The sequence below is a fragment of the Bombus vancouverensis genome, chromosome 1 (genome assembly GCF_051014615.1).
Source record: "Bombus vancouverensis nearcticus chromosome 1, iyBomVanc1_principal, whole genome shotgun sequence".
Lineage (NCBI taxonomy): Eukaryota > Metazoa > Arthropoda > Insecta > Hymenoptera > Apidae > Bombus > Bombus vancouverensis.
Window position 1 is genome coordinate 6,390,988 of NC_134911.1, and position 15,863 is coordinate 6,406,850.

At 39.1% G+C, this 15,863-nt stretch overlaps 1 protein-coding gene and 1 long non-coding RNA gene across 9 annotated transcripts in view; one reads left to right on the top strand and one right to left on the bottom strand.

Moving 5' to 3' along the window:
• Window positions 1-15,863, top strand: part of LOC117160721 (uncharacterized) — a 124,880-nt gene that overhangs the window by 88,174 nt on the left and 20,843 nt on the right. The window contains exon 1 of one of the 8 annotated variants that reach the window (XM_076624053.1): window positions 12,187-12,775. The exons of the other annotated variants lie outside the window; for them this stretch is intronic. The gene's annotated coding sequence lies outside the window, so the exon portion shown is untranslated. Of the gene's footprint in view, window positions 1-12,186; window positions 12,776-15,863 lie in introns of those variants that run through there. 8 annotated transcript variants of the gene reach the window in all.
• On the bottom strand, window positions 12,732-14,940 carry LOC117160726 (uncharacterized). The gene is made up of 3 exons (XR_004464867.2): window positions 14,537-14,940; window positions 12,992-14,115; window positions 12,732-12,861 (listed from the first exon to the last, which is right to left on the bottom strand). It is a non-coding gene; the product is annotated as an uncharacterized LOC117160726 (long non-coding RNA).

Genomic DNA, 15,863 nt, shown 5'->3' on the forward strand with positions numbered 1-15,863 from the left:
TTAGTACATTCGATGTTTCCGCGTCGTGACTAAAAAAATATTGCATTCACCCTGAGTACATGGAGAGGTAACGCGAGGAAAAAAAGGACGCGAAATCTCTCGAAAACATGATTATCGGTTCCCTGGTAGATTAAAGCAAAAGAACAAAAAAAAAAAAAAAGGAAAAGACCAGACGCGCATAATACCGACGTGGGAGCCTGAAAAGCGTGTAATTGTGCTACGGATATACGTGTGGCCTTCTCTCTCTTATGGGCGTCGGCGTCTGAGGGTGCAAAACTGTATACAAGATGAAGCGGCGCCGCTTTGTTGCGTACCTTCGCCGTGCTCCTACAATTAGACAAGCCCTCGTACTCATTTTGGTGTACTCCGCGCTCGGTATTCTTACAGAACGATGAAAGAGCGAAAGGAAAGAAACACGGGCCCGTGAGAGCTCCGAGAAGACGACGAGAAGCGATTCCGAGAAAAAGGTAGACGCGTCTGTGACTCGAGGCGTATCACGTTTCGACGGAGTCGCGCGACATGTGTACATATAGCATCCTGGCGTGACCTAACCTCCAATGTCATCGTGTATCGTGGCCACTTAAGGGGGTATTCTGGTCTAGAGGCATGAATTTCGGGCGATTTTTGAAGCTCTGTACAAGCCAAACAAAACACATTTTTGCTATCCTTCTTTTTAGCATTTGTTTATTGATATTTCGAGATTGCGTAAAAAATTCACTGAAAAAAACTCAACGTTTAAAAAGTTACGAGCTGGCAAAGTGGGCGCTGCCAAAAAATGGGGTGTCATGGCGTGCATGATATCAACCCTTCTGGTCATCCGAGACAAAAATTGCGAACGGATTCTTAATTAGTATGGATGCCGCTATCGTCTGAACCTTGGAAAAATAAATACAACATTTTTTCACAAAATGACGGCCGTTTGAAAAAAAATGTCTTATTTCGCACGTTTTTTTGACAATTCCGAACGTTTAAAAAATAGTAATATTAAAGATTTTGAGCTGAGCGTGATCCGGACGATAGAGGAGTATATAAGGAATATTCAGACCAAATTTAAAATAAATCGGTTCGTTAGAACTTGAAATATCGTGCACGCCAACTCGAAAAAAGTAGTTTCGAGGAAAACGCGTTTAAAGTTTTGAGACAAGTTTACTCGGACCAACGTCTACCGTCTACTATTCATTTGTTCCGGGCTGTGACATATAAAATAATTGAAATTTTGAAAAATCCTTTTAAGGGCATATTCTTGAATGTCTAAACTTTGGAAACATGAAAAAAAATTTTTCAATTTTTTCAAATTTCTAGACCAGAATACCCCCTTAATAGATGCTTGTATGTCATCTTTGTCTGTTGTTGTTGTTTTGTTGTCCATAGAGATACGTGGAATAAAAATTCGCGCCTTGCTCATAACCTAACCTCGACAATTTATTGTGCATTGCGATTACTTGCTCAATCGTCGAATGCTGTATTAATTTGTTGTTTTATAGTTTGTGGAGACTTATATAATCTCTAAAGTATATGATCTAAATATAATAAAACAGTCTACAAAATGATTTCAAAAGCTAATCTTGTTTTTTTTGTTTTTGAGAGTCGAAGAATCTCTCGTTTATATCGGAAACATAAACATGTTGTGAAAATACGACGAACTACTTAGCTTGTTGGTCGAAAATGTTAAAGGATACGGAATTTGTGAATAAAATAATTACCAGGATTTTAAAAAAGTGAATATTTTCAAATTTAGCGAATACGTTTAAATATCGAGTATTCTTTGCAACGCGCAGAATGTTGAATTGTGATCTTTTTTCGCTTCTATTCGTTCGTTAATAGCCACTGAAAATTACCGATACCATATTACACCAAAATCAATAATCAGTTGTTGGATCCGTTACAGGACAGGTTCAATCGCTACAGTTTACTCGCGACATTGTAAACACTGACAGTCAATGGTCAGCCGTTCAAACAATTCTGCATGGTGGTGGTTGTTAATTTGTCTGTTGGTTTGATTGAAGGTTGGCAAACAATAAATTAACCATAATTACCTCCTTTCCGTGACAAAGGGGAAAAAGTGTCGACACGTATATAGATTTGTACGCGTTCGTAGGCGATTCGCTACTGCGCATTATCCCTACTTTACTCCCCAGCCGGGGAAGAACCCGAGCGAATACTATGCGAAACTATTTGTATAAACACGACACGTACATGCGAAAACGGGGAATATTGTTTGAAAACAAAATAGAATGGCCTTTGGTATGCGTAACTTAATAAAAGTAGCTATAGTTGTGGCATGACCTCGATGCATCGGTATATGTGCTGCAAATTTAATTGAAATATCACAAAAGCTCACGGATTCTTTTTAGTTTCGCGGAGGATAATTAAAAACCATACTGTGTCGCGCTCATAATATTCATAAATATTGCTTAATACACGGCAAGGCAAATACAAGGCAAATACACACACACACACACACACGGGGTCGAGGTTTCCGTTGACCAAACTCTGGCGGAATTGTTTAAGGAGGATGATGGGTGAGGGAAGGTGAGGGTGGAAACAAATCTATTTACACTGACAAGTTAAATGAAGTTAAAGTGAATTGAAGATCTCGAGGTTGCGATAATAATTTGTCATTCAGGCATGTCTGCAATGATTTCGCGAAATCGTACTTTCGCGAGAAACTGTTCAACCGTGAATTACGTTGTTCGAAGAAACGGAAACGTGTATATGTACGTGCTATAGTTCACGAAAGCATTCCAGCACTTACGGAAGTATTCGAATATATTACGTGCATATACTACATATACTAAATGTCCTGTAGCTTCTATATACATTGTCAAATTGGTGGAAACAAAGCAAGCTTTACTGCTAATCTTTTTCTGGAATAATGAAATTTGGATAACGAATATATCTTGAACAACGAATTGTCCGAGAGACAATTGTATGTAAAATTTCAAACGTGACAACTAGTATATATATGTCGGGTTTACATTAGAATTAGGGTTAGGGGCGTGAAACGAATCTTCGTTTGGGTTACACGTTGTCGCTATGCAATAGAGAAGACATTGACTAGTGCAAATACGATTATTATAGAACCGGACAAGTAACCGTGGTAGGTAGGTACTCGAGAAACTAATGACAATGATCCTAGGTTCAATAACGAATCCGCGGTCGACGGGATGATAGATGAACGTACTCACAAAATCTAAGTCGGACGCGTAATATTCACTGGTCGTAAAGGGTTACTCTTTTCATCGATGAGATCGCGAGCGAGAATGTCTTTCCCGTCCCGATCATGCCACAGAGGAAAACTATAATGGGGTGTGTCTAAGGACACGAGATCATCGGATTCGTCGAGAAAAGCCTTCGTTCAGAAAGTAAGGGAAATTGGCGTTGCTGCTAATTGGTCAATCTCCATATCGGTGGTTAGAAAAAGGTGCTAGCCGCCCTCGAGGGAAAGTTGCTAGTGGGACACGCCGCTCGTTGAAAAATAGGTCTCCCCTATTTTCCCGTAGTTGGGACAAAGACCGTTTGTCTGTTTGAAGGACTTTAGTTGACTAAATCTTAAAATTTATAACGGGCCCTCGAGCTAGCTGAACATGTACTGCGGAGACGCATCGACATCTGGCAATCATCTTACTCGAAGAATAGGGTCTGCGTGTGGCGAGCCACGGGACAGAAACCGTTGGAATGTTTACTGTCGCGTGTCGCCACGAATATTTCTTTTAAGGAGAGCTATAGAATTACTCCATACCTTTGCTAGGCAAAGCGTTCATCCCGTGACCGCGGCTACGTTCGGCGACTGACTGTCGCCTCGAGCCCAAGCTCATTATCACGACTCTCGAACAATTACAATCGGATTGAATAACTACAATTGTTCAATTACAGCTATAGTAGACTCTAGGTTACAATGTTGCGGGATTATCCAAAATTCCAAAGGCTCCGGTGTTCTTTCATCTCCGACATATAATACTTCAACGATAGAGACGTTATGTCGCCCGCCACGGTTCTTTCGATTGCCAACCAAAGAGGGATTGAAGTCTTTTTTATCGAGCTCGAAATTTCATGAGTTTCCAATGACTCTGGGTGATCGCTGAACCGGCACCACATTTCACCTAATTCCACGGAGAACTCAGTTCGTTTATAGACAGGCAGTATGTTTGCCCTAAAACCGCCCCAACCATTTCTTTTATTGGTGCGTTCCAGCGTTCATCGATCGTTTCCGCGTAAATGAATGTCGATTAATGGAAATGCCAGTTTCGATCGTAAAACAAGTTGTTCGAAAAAGAGGAGAAAATAATCTGAAACATCCAATTCGGTGAAATATCGGTTTTATCTGTAGTTCGATCAAATATATATATCACGTGTAAATCCCGGAATGGTATTAATAATTCTAACACAAGTCAATTACGTTTAACACGGAACAGGGTGGAAACGCATTTACCGATCGTTATCAGATGACAATTTATCTACGCGAATCCCACATTTCAAGTGTGTATATATAGTTACGATATTATAGATCTTCGCACACACGTGTGTTCAGCACGTGCCTATCACAGATTGCAGTTCGATTGAAATCCTCGAAACATCTTCGTGCCACCTGAGCAAAAACAGGATTCCGATAAAAGAAAATTTTTTACCTCGAACTGTGTGAAACTTCTGTCGCGTGACACTGTAGCGAAGTGCTTCTTTTTTTTCTTTTTTTTATTACAAAACAAGAAGTTTCATCGTGGCACGATGGAGTCCTTCTCCGTAGAAGGAAATTGTGAATCGAGCTAGCCAACTGAAAATTCCAACTCGTCGAAAGAGCTTAATAAAGAAAGTTGGTAAAGTCTTCGGGAGGTTTCGGCGTTTTGTCGCGTGGTTAAGTGACGCAAAGGAACTAGGTGTTTGTCGATGGATCCGCAGCATAGCGTTGGCCACCGTCGTTGTAGAAGAAATTCCAACGGCGAAGCTCACGCCGGCTGGTTAGAATAAGGGCTCGCATTAACTTGCTGAACTCGGCGAGTATCGCCGGCTTAATGAAATTCTCCGTCTGCTAGGAAGACTCTGGGAACAACTTCGCGTCTTTATCGTGAAAACGGCCGAGGGAAGCTGCCAACTCCATTTAGGGGAGCTGCTATCATTGCGCAGTCCAGATATGCCGGCAGGTCGTTACGCCCCCAAGCAGTAAGCATTACTACACAAGTAAAGGGTCGCGTTTGCGATGTTCACGATGTGCGCGCGATCTATCTTGCCCGGGGTGTTTGTATAAAGGTAACTTAACGATAAATATATGCAGACGCGCGTGAAAGGAACGAAGCCAGAGAAAGCGATGCGCAGAGTACACCGCGGAATGCAAGAAGCATAGCGAGGCGAACGCGCGGGCACAGGGCGACTACAGTTTGACACACTTCGTTTGCGCCATCTAGGATTCTCTCGGACTAAACTTCGTTTGGTTTTAGGTCACACCGAATTTCTGACTTATTTTACAATATACAGGCTGGTTGGTAACTGGTAGTACAAGCAGAAAGGGGCTGATTCTACGCGAAAAAAGAAGTCAAAAATATAGAATAAAAATTTGTTTTTTATTTTTTTTCTTTAATTTTTCTATCGAGACAACGATCTATAGCGAGATCCGTTATAACGTACCGCACGCGTACCGAGCGAAAATTCAAAGTCGATTTTCTCGAAAACAAAGCCTCGAACGAAAAATTTGTATTCTATATTTTCGACTTCTTTTTTCGCGTAGAATCACCCCCTTTCCGTTTGTACCACCAGTTACCAACCACCCTGTATATGACTTGCCTGAAGCGAAATTTTTCCTGCTTTCCGACGCCTCCTTTAACTTCGTGTCTTTTTCCATTACGAGCATTTCAATAAAGGAACAGACCTAATCGAAAACGATCAAATGTATAATTTTTTTCTCATCAGACAGCTATCTTAACGCAGCTATCAAATGGTCGGAATAAAATTGCGTTGACAGCGTCTCGTTGTTAATTCATGTTTACACTCGCTGTGGTATTGGTCGCATCTTGAGAGATAATACAGCCTCAGAGTACGAATTACGATGTTACGAAGGCTGTAAAATGAGAATGTTTGTTGCTATAACAAAGGAAGAGCTTGTAAATAGATCGAATCGGAAATATGTAAAATAGCGTCGTTAACATTCATGGAAATCGTTCGATTGTGATTTGTACCTAATGGACGTTATAGACGTTTACGGCTGCTTTAATCCATTTCCATTTTGTTCCCTGTTTTACACTTGGTGCGAGCGAGAACAGGCAAGAGAATACCAGTGAGCATTCCGGTGGTAACGTTCAGGGAAAACAAATCGTGCGTCATGTAGGTGAGAAGTTCAACAGGTTGAGAAATAGAAGACCTTAGGTTCAGCTGGTAGTCTGAAAATTGGAGAAAGGGAGAGAGAAATGTCTTGCTTTTCTTTTCTTTCTTCCCACTTCCTCCACTTCTACTTTCACTCATCTTCATTTTCTTAGATTCTTTTCATCCTTCTTATTTTACTTTTTGTTTCTCGTGTTTCTTTTTTACCTTCGATTCCCTCCTTATCTGCTTTTGCATGTGCCAGTTTTTACATATATATATATACATATATATATTTCCTTCTGCGTCTTTCTTTACCATCTTTTCTTTGCACTATTCTTGTTTTTTACTTTTTTTCTCACCACCGTTGTTCCTCATATATCTTAATAGTTCTGAAACGATTGCTCTCTAGCACTGGTTATGAGTTACCTAATCTGAAATTGCTCGTCAATTATTTTTCTTATATAAAGAAATGCTTTTTTCTTCTTGAAGAAAATGTGAAAGTGCGAAGAAATATTTTGCCTTTTTGTATAAAGATACGAAGGTTATCTTGATGATTTTAATGGCGATTAGAAAGAATATTTGAACGTTGAATAAGACCTAGTAAGATATATGCGATTAAAAATCAATAATTATCGACATATATCTTTAAGTGGTCTAATCATCCTTGATACTATACAATCTTCTGTTTGAAACTGTTCTTCTTCTCCTAACCTCTATTTGTCTCTATGTACCTCATACTTCATATTACCATCCTTGCTCTTCTTGAAATTTCAAAATGTTTTCTATAACACTCGTAACATATTCGCAATACGTTCCTACGAGTGCCCAAATATTAGATTGTACCAAAAGTTTCTTTCGTTTTATTAGGAAATAATAGATGCACAGTAGATGCATTGTTCCAATAGAATAAAATGGATCATACATAATTCAACAAAATAATATAAAACAAAAAATGTTGTGCAGCTATTATTTCCTTATAAAACGAAAGAAACTTTTGGGATAAGCTAATACTTTCGTGAGTTACTGTAAGTGACAGTGTTAAATGACTCACCCTATATATATTCTCTCTTAACGCTTGTCTCTTTCTTCGTCTCACGTTTCGTACCACAGTGCTTTCGCTCTTACGCGACCATGTTATTCAACACTGTTTCTTTCAATATTTTCTTCCCTCCTTGTCCCTTTTCCGAACTGCATCTCCTTTTGCGCCAATCTTTCAGCGACCGTAACCCTTCGACGAGTTCGAACAGTTGGGTACCCCCGGGAGTACCTCCTACCGAGGTATTGCCAACCCCTTCGAGTAGCACTCGTAACATCTCACTAATACCTATTATATTAAACTCTGGTTGCGAGAGGGGCCATTGTAAAGGCTTTTGTTAAGTGCAAACGCACAAAGCCAATTTGAAACGGTGCTTTAATCAAAAGTCGTCATAGTAACCGGTAGATCGGCGGTGTGCACGCACCCGATTAAAGCGAAACGATTGGAAGAAAATATTTGTGTCCCCGCGGTGATTTACACTGGCCAATTAAACGATAGGATAGCCCCCAGACCTGACGGGAGAGGAGGCATTAATACCTTGTTCAGGTTGCGTTTAAATGTAATTTTTAGTGCGTTGAAAACGTATCTATGAGCACTTTTGCTGACTAAATATTTATCCTCCTTTCAGCGTGTCATGCTTTGCGCGCGGTGTTTTTGTTCACGCGAGACTGTTTGCCTTGCGTCGCCGTCGTCGTCGCCATTGTCGACACCGCTTCAGAACGACGACTAGTTTTTCAATGCTAATTGACATAACGACTACTGTTTTCACGGCTGTAGTTACGGAAACTCTAACCTAAATTGAAATACTGGTACGGTTGTGTTAACAAACGTAGCGTTAGGATAATTTAAATAATTGTAGTGATTGTTGACGAAAGTAGACGATATTTACATTGTGTCTTTCTAGACATCGATACAAGGGGAAAGTTTATGTACAAAAATGTCGTTTTAGGTTATCTTTCAAATTGTAAACAATCTGATTTCACGCTAGAAATACACTATTTTCATCGCCACCGTTGTTCCTCGTATATCTTAATGGCTTTGAAACGATTGCTCTCTAGCACTAGTTATTTGTGTTACCTAACCTGAAATTACTATTATTAACCTATAAATTATATTTCTTATATAAGGAAATGCTTTTTTCTTCTTGTATGAAGGAATATTCTGCTTTTTCTTTATCAAGATACTAAGTTGCTAAATATGTCTTTCTATTTCACTCACACTTTGCGTTTCTCGCTATGAAGAAACAAATGACATTTTTAAGGTTAGAATTGTTAAGGTTATATCAGGCTTAGAAATATGACGTGTCAGTGGAATGATTGAAAAAGAGTGCAAATGAGATGTTGCGTTAACGTTGCCCCTTTAATAGGTTAGGTGACTAAGAATGCTTAATGGGGAGTTTTAGCAGAATCGTCCCTTCGTGGAATCCCCTAAAACTCCCCATTAAAATTCAGTTACCAACCTCGGCATCGAGGACGATCAACGATAAACTTGATGTTCCCTAGAAAAGGTTTTAGATTTTTATCGGGGGCGTGCTAGCGGCACAAGAACAATATCATCGAAAGTAAATTCATAGCTCGTGGGAAAGGAATGCACAGATACTGCGAAGAAGGGGAAGAATCCATCGTTGGTTGTGGAGAAACGTGGAAAGGGAAGAGAATAAGAGAAGTAGTAAGTGGTGGGAGTAAGGGTAAAAGAAGCAGACGATGAAAGAAACTAAGAAGCAAAAGAAGTACAAGTAGAAGAAGCAAAAGAGGGAAGAAATAAAGAAAGAAAAGAAGAAGAAGAAGAAGAAGAAATAGCAGTGGCGTCGTGCCAACGATCGATTGCAAGTATATAGCCGTGTGGCTTCGGGTTGAACATCGAGGAAGCAACTCGTAGGGAAAGCGTATATATCCGGGATACACGTTCGCGGAGTGGTCGAGAGGGGGTTAATAAAACCTGTCTGCACTCTCTGTATGCACTGCAGATCTAAAGTAAACGTAGTCTATGCCTGTACCACCAGACAAGTTGCGTATCGACAGTCTTCTCGTTCCTCTTCGCTCTGTCCTTTCCCTTTCCGCTCCTCTCTATCCACTCTTTCCGTGATACTCCGTTTTCTCATTTTCTCGAAATTGTTTTCTTCTGTTTATCTTTTCCCCTGTGTACTTTCTCTGTCTCTTCCTCTCTCTCTCTCTCTCTCTTTCTTTTCGTCTATATCCTGTTTTTTTTCAACTTCGTTTACTTACCTTCGGTCGGGCGGGTCATTTTGTCTCCTTCAATCCTTGATTCTTAAACTTCGGTCTTTTTTTGGTTAAGGTAAAATACAAATTTCATTTTTTAACCTTTTGCACATAGCTGGTTCCATTATTTTCTTGACCAATTCTAAGTTTGTTCTAGCTTAGATATTTTATAGGTTAGATCGCTTTTCTAATATAATTTATAATTTATTCTTTTCTTATAATTTTTTATATATTCCTGACCTATGAACCCTGATTTCATCTCTTTTGGTTTTGATAAGTTCATAAGTTAGACACAAAAAAGCTTTTTACGCTTATTTAAAATTCAGTCTACGCCGTTTTAGTCTTCAACGAGTAATACTTAAAATAACTTCTCGAAAGAAGAGGTTGAAGAATAGTGTTTTCATCATATCAATGGTGATCTAATAGTCTAAAGTCCAAAGGGTTATTCTATTCTTTTGTTTGATTCCTTCTTTTTTCTCCTATTCTGAGTCGGTAATTCTATTTGCCTTCAGCTTCCTCGAAGGATCAGTTTTCATGTTAGAATATTGAAGCCAATAAAGAAGAGATCGAGGTCGGAACTTCCTGCGTTGAATCGTCGAAGGCTTGTACTTAGGCGGTCGCGCGCGCTCGATAAGAAAAATATCAAGTTACATTAAACAGCCATAAATTACTCCCGATCAGTCAGCTACGACTTATCATCATCGATTACAGGTGGATGGATAATATAGGTTGGCCCTGATCGATATAATTAATAATTTCTCACGGATCATAGGGGTGTCTCGAAGCCCTATAATTTATCAAGAAAGAAAGTCGCCAGCCCTATAGCGTTGAGATTTTAATTAACATCTTCCAGTATTAAATCATGTCGCGGCTGATACACAATGTGTATCGAAATATCGGTCAAAACGGATTTACGGAACGCATAGACACAGATTGTCCATTTCGTTAATGGAATATGTTGATTCGGGACGAGGGCGCCACCTGTGTATCGATAATGTCGATATTTCGAAAACTGTTGTTCTCTAAACGCGGTTTGATTTTATTACCATATGATCGAACTGTTGTAAGTTAACATTGCCGACGGAACCTGCCACGACGACAAATATGATCTCGAACTCGCGATCGTATAGACGCGAATCGTTGGAAAATTGGAAGGTTGGAAGTTAAATCCGATTTACAGTGATGCGTACTATGAGGGATATCTTTGATTTAATGGCAACCATAAATTAAACTTAGCTTAATTTAAATTCTCGTGATTAAAGGCAACTTAAAACCTCTATTATTTGCCTTCAACACGCTTGTATGCATAGGGTGTTCTATAAAGCTTTTCTTAGGAAAGATATAATTCGTAGCGTCAGTTATGTGGAATAACAGAAAATGTTTCAAGTAGATATTATTAAATTTGGCAACATCTATCTAAGTAAAGCGAATTGAATACAGCGCTTCATTTCGAAAAATAGCAAAAACTCGTAGTAGTAGTACCAAAAGAATATTCGTACACCGCATGATTCATTTTCTCATTTCATTAAACTGGAAAAAATGTTAAATTAATATTTCCCTTGGTTTCTGAGGGAACAGTTCGCATGGCCCACCCTGTATATAATGTATACGTATCGAAAACTTTATGCTAAATTATGGCGAAACGTGGCAAAGGGGGAGAGGGGAGAGGGCAAAGGGGGAAGCACGTGGTGAAAATTTCGTACTGCTCGACGTTGCGTTCTCGAGAATGTCTCGCAGCGTAATTTTATAATAGCTGAGGGGGGAAACAGCGAAGAGAGAGTCCCGTTTCTGGCCCGTCTGTGCCTTGTCTCCGACAGGTTTCTGACCCGAACCTGATCCGAAGTTGGCCCGAACTTGGCTAGTCTCTATCCTTAACCCAAGTTCGCATCCAACAAGCCTCGACTTACCTTTTGCCGTACACGTCTTCTCGGTCAGTTAACTCAATTACCCGGTACCCACCGTAACGAAATATTTCTTGAAAATAATATCCCTTTCATCCGAAGTGATCCGTGATCGTATTACTATCATATACGTTGCCAGTGCTAGGTTATTGTTTCACCAATTCTTAAATTCTTAGTTCGTGAAGAAATACATCTTTATACGTGTCTCAAAAGTGTCACGACTCGAGATACTTCAATTCTGTGTTAGAGTAATGGAGGATTACAAAAATAATATTTGATCGTTGCTTCGTAGAATCCATATCTTTTTGCCAACATCGTGTATTTATTGCAAATCATTTTTGTAAGCTTGCGAATAGTTTTTCGTTTTCCTGGAAATCCTGTTTGAATTGCCACTTTTAAAATGCGCGTGCAACATAAAATAGTGTTAATTGAAAATGTGGACGAATAGCAAATATTTGTGGCTCACGCAGTGAATCATTTATCGGAAACAACGTTCCCAAAGGTAAATGTTTCCACAATTATTTATTCCTTAATATTAGCGCGAATCGTAAATAGTTCTAGCCAAGTCTGTCTGTTTGCTTGTAATCGAAACGCATTTTTATATCGACCGAATGGTACATTTAAATGCGCGTCAGATCCGTTGAAAATATATATTTTCAAGTATACGTTTGAACCGCTGAAACAGCGCGGACAAAAGAAGCTTAAGTGATTTTCGTCTGGGTAAATCGCGCGAGTGCGCTACTTGTCTTGTAAATGCTGCATAAAGCTGTAAGGAGATGGATTCTGAAGTAACGTGTTTTTGAGCTTTAGACGCGATCGCAACGCCAACGCGTTATGCAACGGTCCTCGTATTATGTATAGGCCTGATTCTCGTTCAACTTTCGTCTAACTCCCTGAGCAGCTGGTAAATCGAGGCGGGAACGCACATAATGCCTCGCGAAAAGAGCTATTCGTTCGTCGGTCTACGTATATATCCTTCCCCTCCGTAAAAATGCGAACGACGGTTTAATAAAACTTGTCGGTGGCCACTGAAAAAGTTAAGTAAAATGCAATGGATTTTTTTTATACCTGGTAAAGCTTGCATGTATCGACTCGTATGTTGCTCACACCACGTTTCGCGGTTTTACAAACTAACGGCCAAACCTACGCCGCGCCATGAGAGTTTTAATGCTACGTGTAGTGCAGCCCGAATTGACGTGCTTCAGTCACCGGAGTAATTACGCATGTGTGCATGAGAATCGTGACAGCGTTGGTGACATTGTACGACGAACGCTTCGGAACGTAATGATGCTTTTCCACTGGACGAGCGAGACCATGAGAGAATATAGGTTAGTGGAAGCATATTCCTAACCTACTTTAGTTGTACATCTTCCTGTATCTTGGTTATGCAGATATCCCATGGAGATTATTCTACCTGAAATTATAAATCATTAGATAATGTTCGCGTACGGACTGTTTTATCGATTGAATTATTAATCAGTATTATTATGTTCATGATGCATCGAGAGGTTTAAAACGAGAACATACTTTGGTTACACAATCACCTTTTGATAATGGTTCTGTGAACAATGAATGTAACATCGGTAAACATTCTCAGTTCAAACGCAATTTCCAGTCAAGATTCAGCGAAAGCCAACGCTGGTGAGACATTCACTCATGATGCCCACACCAGCGAGCATAAATGATTGCGAGCAAATGTTTGCACTTGCAATTGCTTATCCAATAGAGAGACACCGTCGGCGACGATTCGAATGAAACGATCCGCAAATGGTTTGCCGTTCCCTCCGTAGGGATTGTAGAGGTCTCTCGTAAAATGTGCCACAAATGAAATGGTCCCCGCCCATTTTTACAAAGATTTATGACTCGGTCGATAATCATTTGCAGGAATGCTCGTGCAAAGAGAAATGCCATTAGATTATATTTCTTCGGAATGTCAGATTTTATCTTTCGAATAATTGAAAGATCCATTTTAATACAAGAAAAGCGTGTGTAAACAGCATTCACAGGTACACAAGAACCTGTTTCACGGTTAATATTAAATTTGTCTTGTTGGTGTAATTATTAAAAGCTACTGTTACGCACAGCGACTGTGTATACTTTATTGGCGCGTGCTACGCGCTGAAACCGGTTAAACCGTATCAGCTTTCCGGCCATCAATGAAATATGCCAACCTCCTAGTTAAATGTGGGTCATTACACGAATAATGGTTCTTTTGTTTTTCTTCGATATAAGCAAAATGAGAATATGGTTCGTTTACATACGAAGAAAATGGAAATTTTCTTCTTGAATTTCTATCGTTCTATCGTCAGGCAGATCGTTAATAATCCATGTTAAACAATCATTCGTTTTACGGATAGCGGGTTCTCTCCCGAGTTGAGAGAATCGAATTTCGAAATCCTCAGTATCCAGCAACTTTGACCGATAAAACTTTCCGAACTAAACTCACGTAGCGCGCAACTGTACCGCCATACCCTTTTATCGTTTCCTCTCTTACTACGTGTACCGGAAACGTAGGAACCGGTCGTATCAACTTCTCCGAGTAAACTACGAAAAAATTTCTGGATTCCTAAATTTCTCGTAAAGACCGGAAATTCATTCGACACGTTAACCTTTTCACAGAGGATGGAAATTATGTTTCCCGTCAATTAACGTTACTCGTACAGGCAATCTGAAAACATATTTCCAATCGTAAAATACGCTGTCATATATACACTATCGTAGAAAATACGATTAAATTTTATTAAATATTAATTTAGCGAAATATATCTAATATGACCGACGGAAATGACATTTCCTACTGTGACACTTACTGCTCCTAGTTCTATACACTGTTCAGTTCTATATACACTAAAAATCATATATACACTATCGTAGAAAATACGATTAAATTTTATTAAATATTAATTTGGCGAAATATATCTAATATGACTGACGGAAATGACATTTCCTACTGTGACGCTTACTGCTCCTAGTTCTAAGTAATAGTATAAGAAAAGATAAACTGATTTAATTAAAATAAATATATGTCGCATTTAATACACTTTGTATCGAAACTGGTGCCCTTTCAGAAAAATTTAAGATATGCTTACGAAAGTTAGGTTAAGACCTCATTAGTCGAGGGAAGACTGGTCAACTGTAAGCCAAACTATAAAGATATTGTCCGGTTCGAAAGTTCAAAGCTGGGTCGTTCGATCGGTGTCGCGATCAATTTTTTCGTCGGCCTATAAATAAACGAGGTAATCTGGCGTGACCCTGTTAAAAGGCTCCTTGTGCGTAACGAGGCGCTTTTACGTCAACTTCTCCAATCAGTGTCGCATTTTCGTGTCGATGGGAAGAGGATTACGACATAGTGATCCTATGTCTTCTTGGACACGTACGGTAACATATACGGCCGGATAAACCGTTGTAGTAGACTCCACAGTATAACATAGTTCTAAATTAAAGTATTTATACCGATACCGGTTGATGCAATAACTTCCCTGACTGTACATAGTGTATTGTACCTTTTTCATTCGCTGGAAAGAGGTTAAGTTACTTACATATATGTTCTTCAAACTCGACTGCAATTTTGGACTCGCAGATGCAACTGAACATTTGGATGTTGTCAATTTGTTCACTAGACCATAGAAGTATATGAACTCGAATGATTGATTGATGTTGTCAATTTGTTCACTAGAGCATAGAAGTATATGAACTCAAATGATGCAGTGTGTGAAATGATAGGTTAGAATTAGAATGTGAAATCAGTAAATGTAATACTTACTATTATACGTACAGTGACTGCTCACCTTTCTGCTAATGAATATTCCTATCTATTTTTATCTGCTGGAAATATCTTCAATGGAGAGGAACTTATACATGGTACAGTGATACATATGTATGTATTTCTTTCATTTCAGTTGCCCAGAGTCTGTCTCTCCACATTCAATTGTTTTTATATAGAGTATCGATTTCAGAACGCCGAGTATATCTCGGGTTGGGTGTCAGGTATCATTGTTTCACTCCCCTCTATCCATTTCTACCCATTTCACACCAAGATAGAATAAAATTCTTGATATAGACTCTCTTATTAATAGCCAGGCTTGGTTGAATCTTGCTGCCAATTAGAAAGGCACTGAAGTACTTATTATATCTTATTAGGAAATATTCGACTGTGTGTATTAGTACAATAAATTGTTAGCGCTCCTTTAAATTTAATACCGTATATTTCTCAGAGTTGCTCGCATCTTGTTGCCAATTAGGAAGACATTAAAACACATATTTATGTATCTTCCTAAAGAATATTCGATTGCGTGTGTTGTTATGGTAAATTGTTAAGATTCTTCCAAATATGAGTGGACATACAAATACTTTTAACGAAAGATTTCTATCTCATCAATTTCATATTCGGATTCTCTGTGTGATCAAATAAGTGTC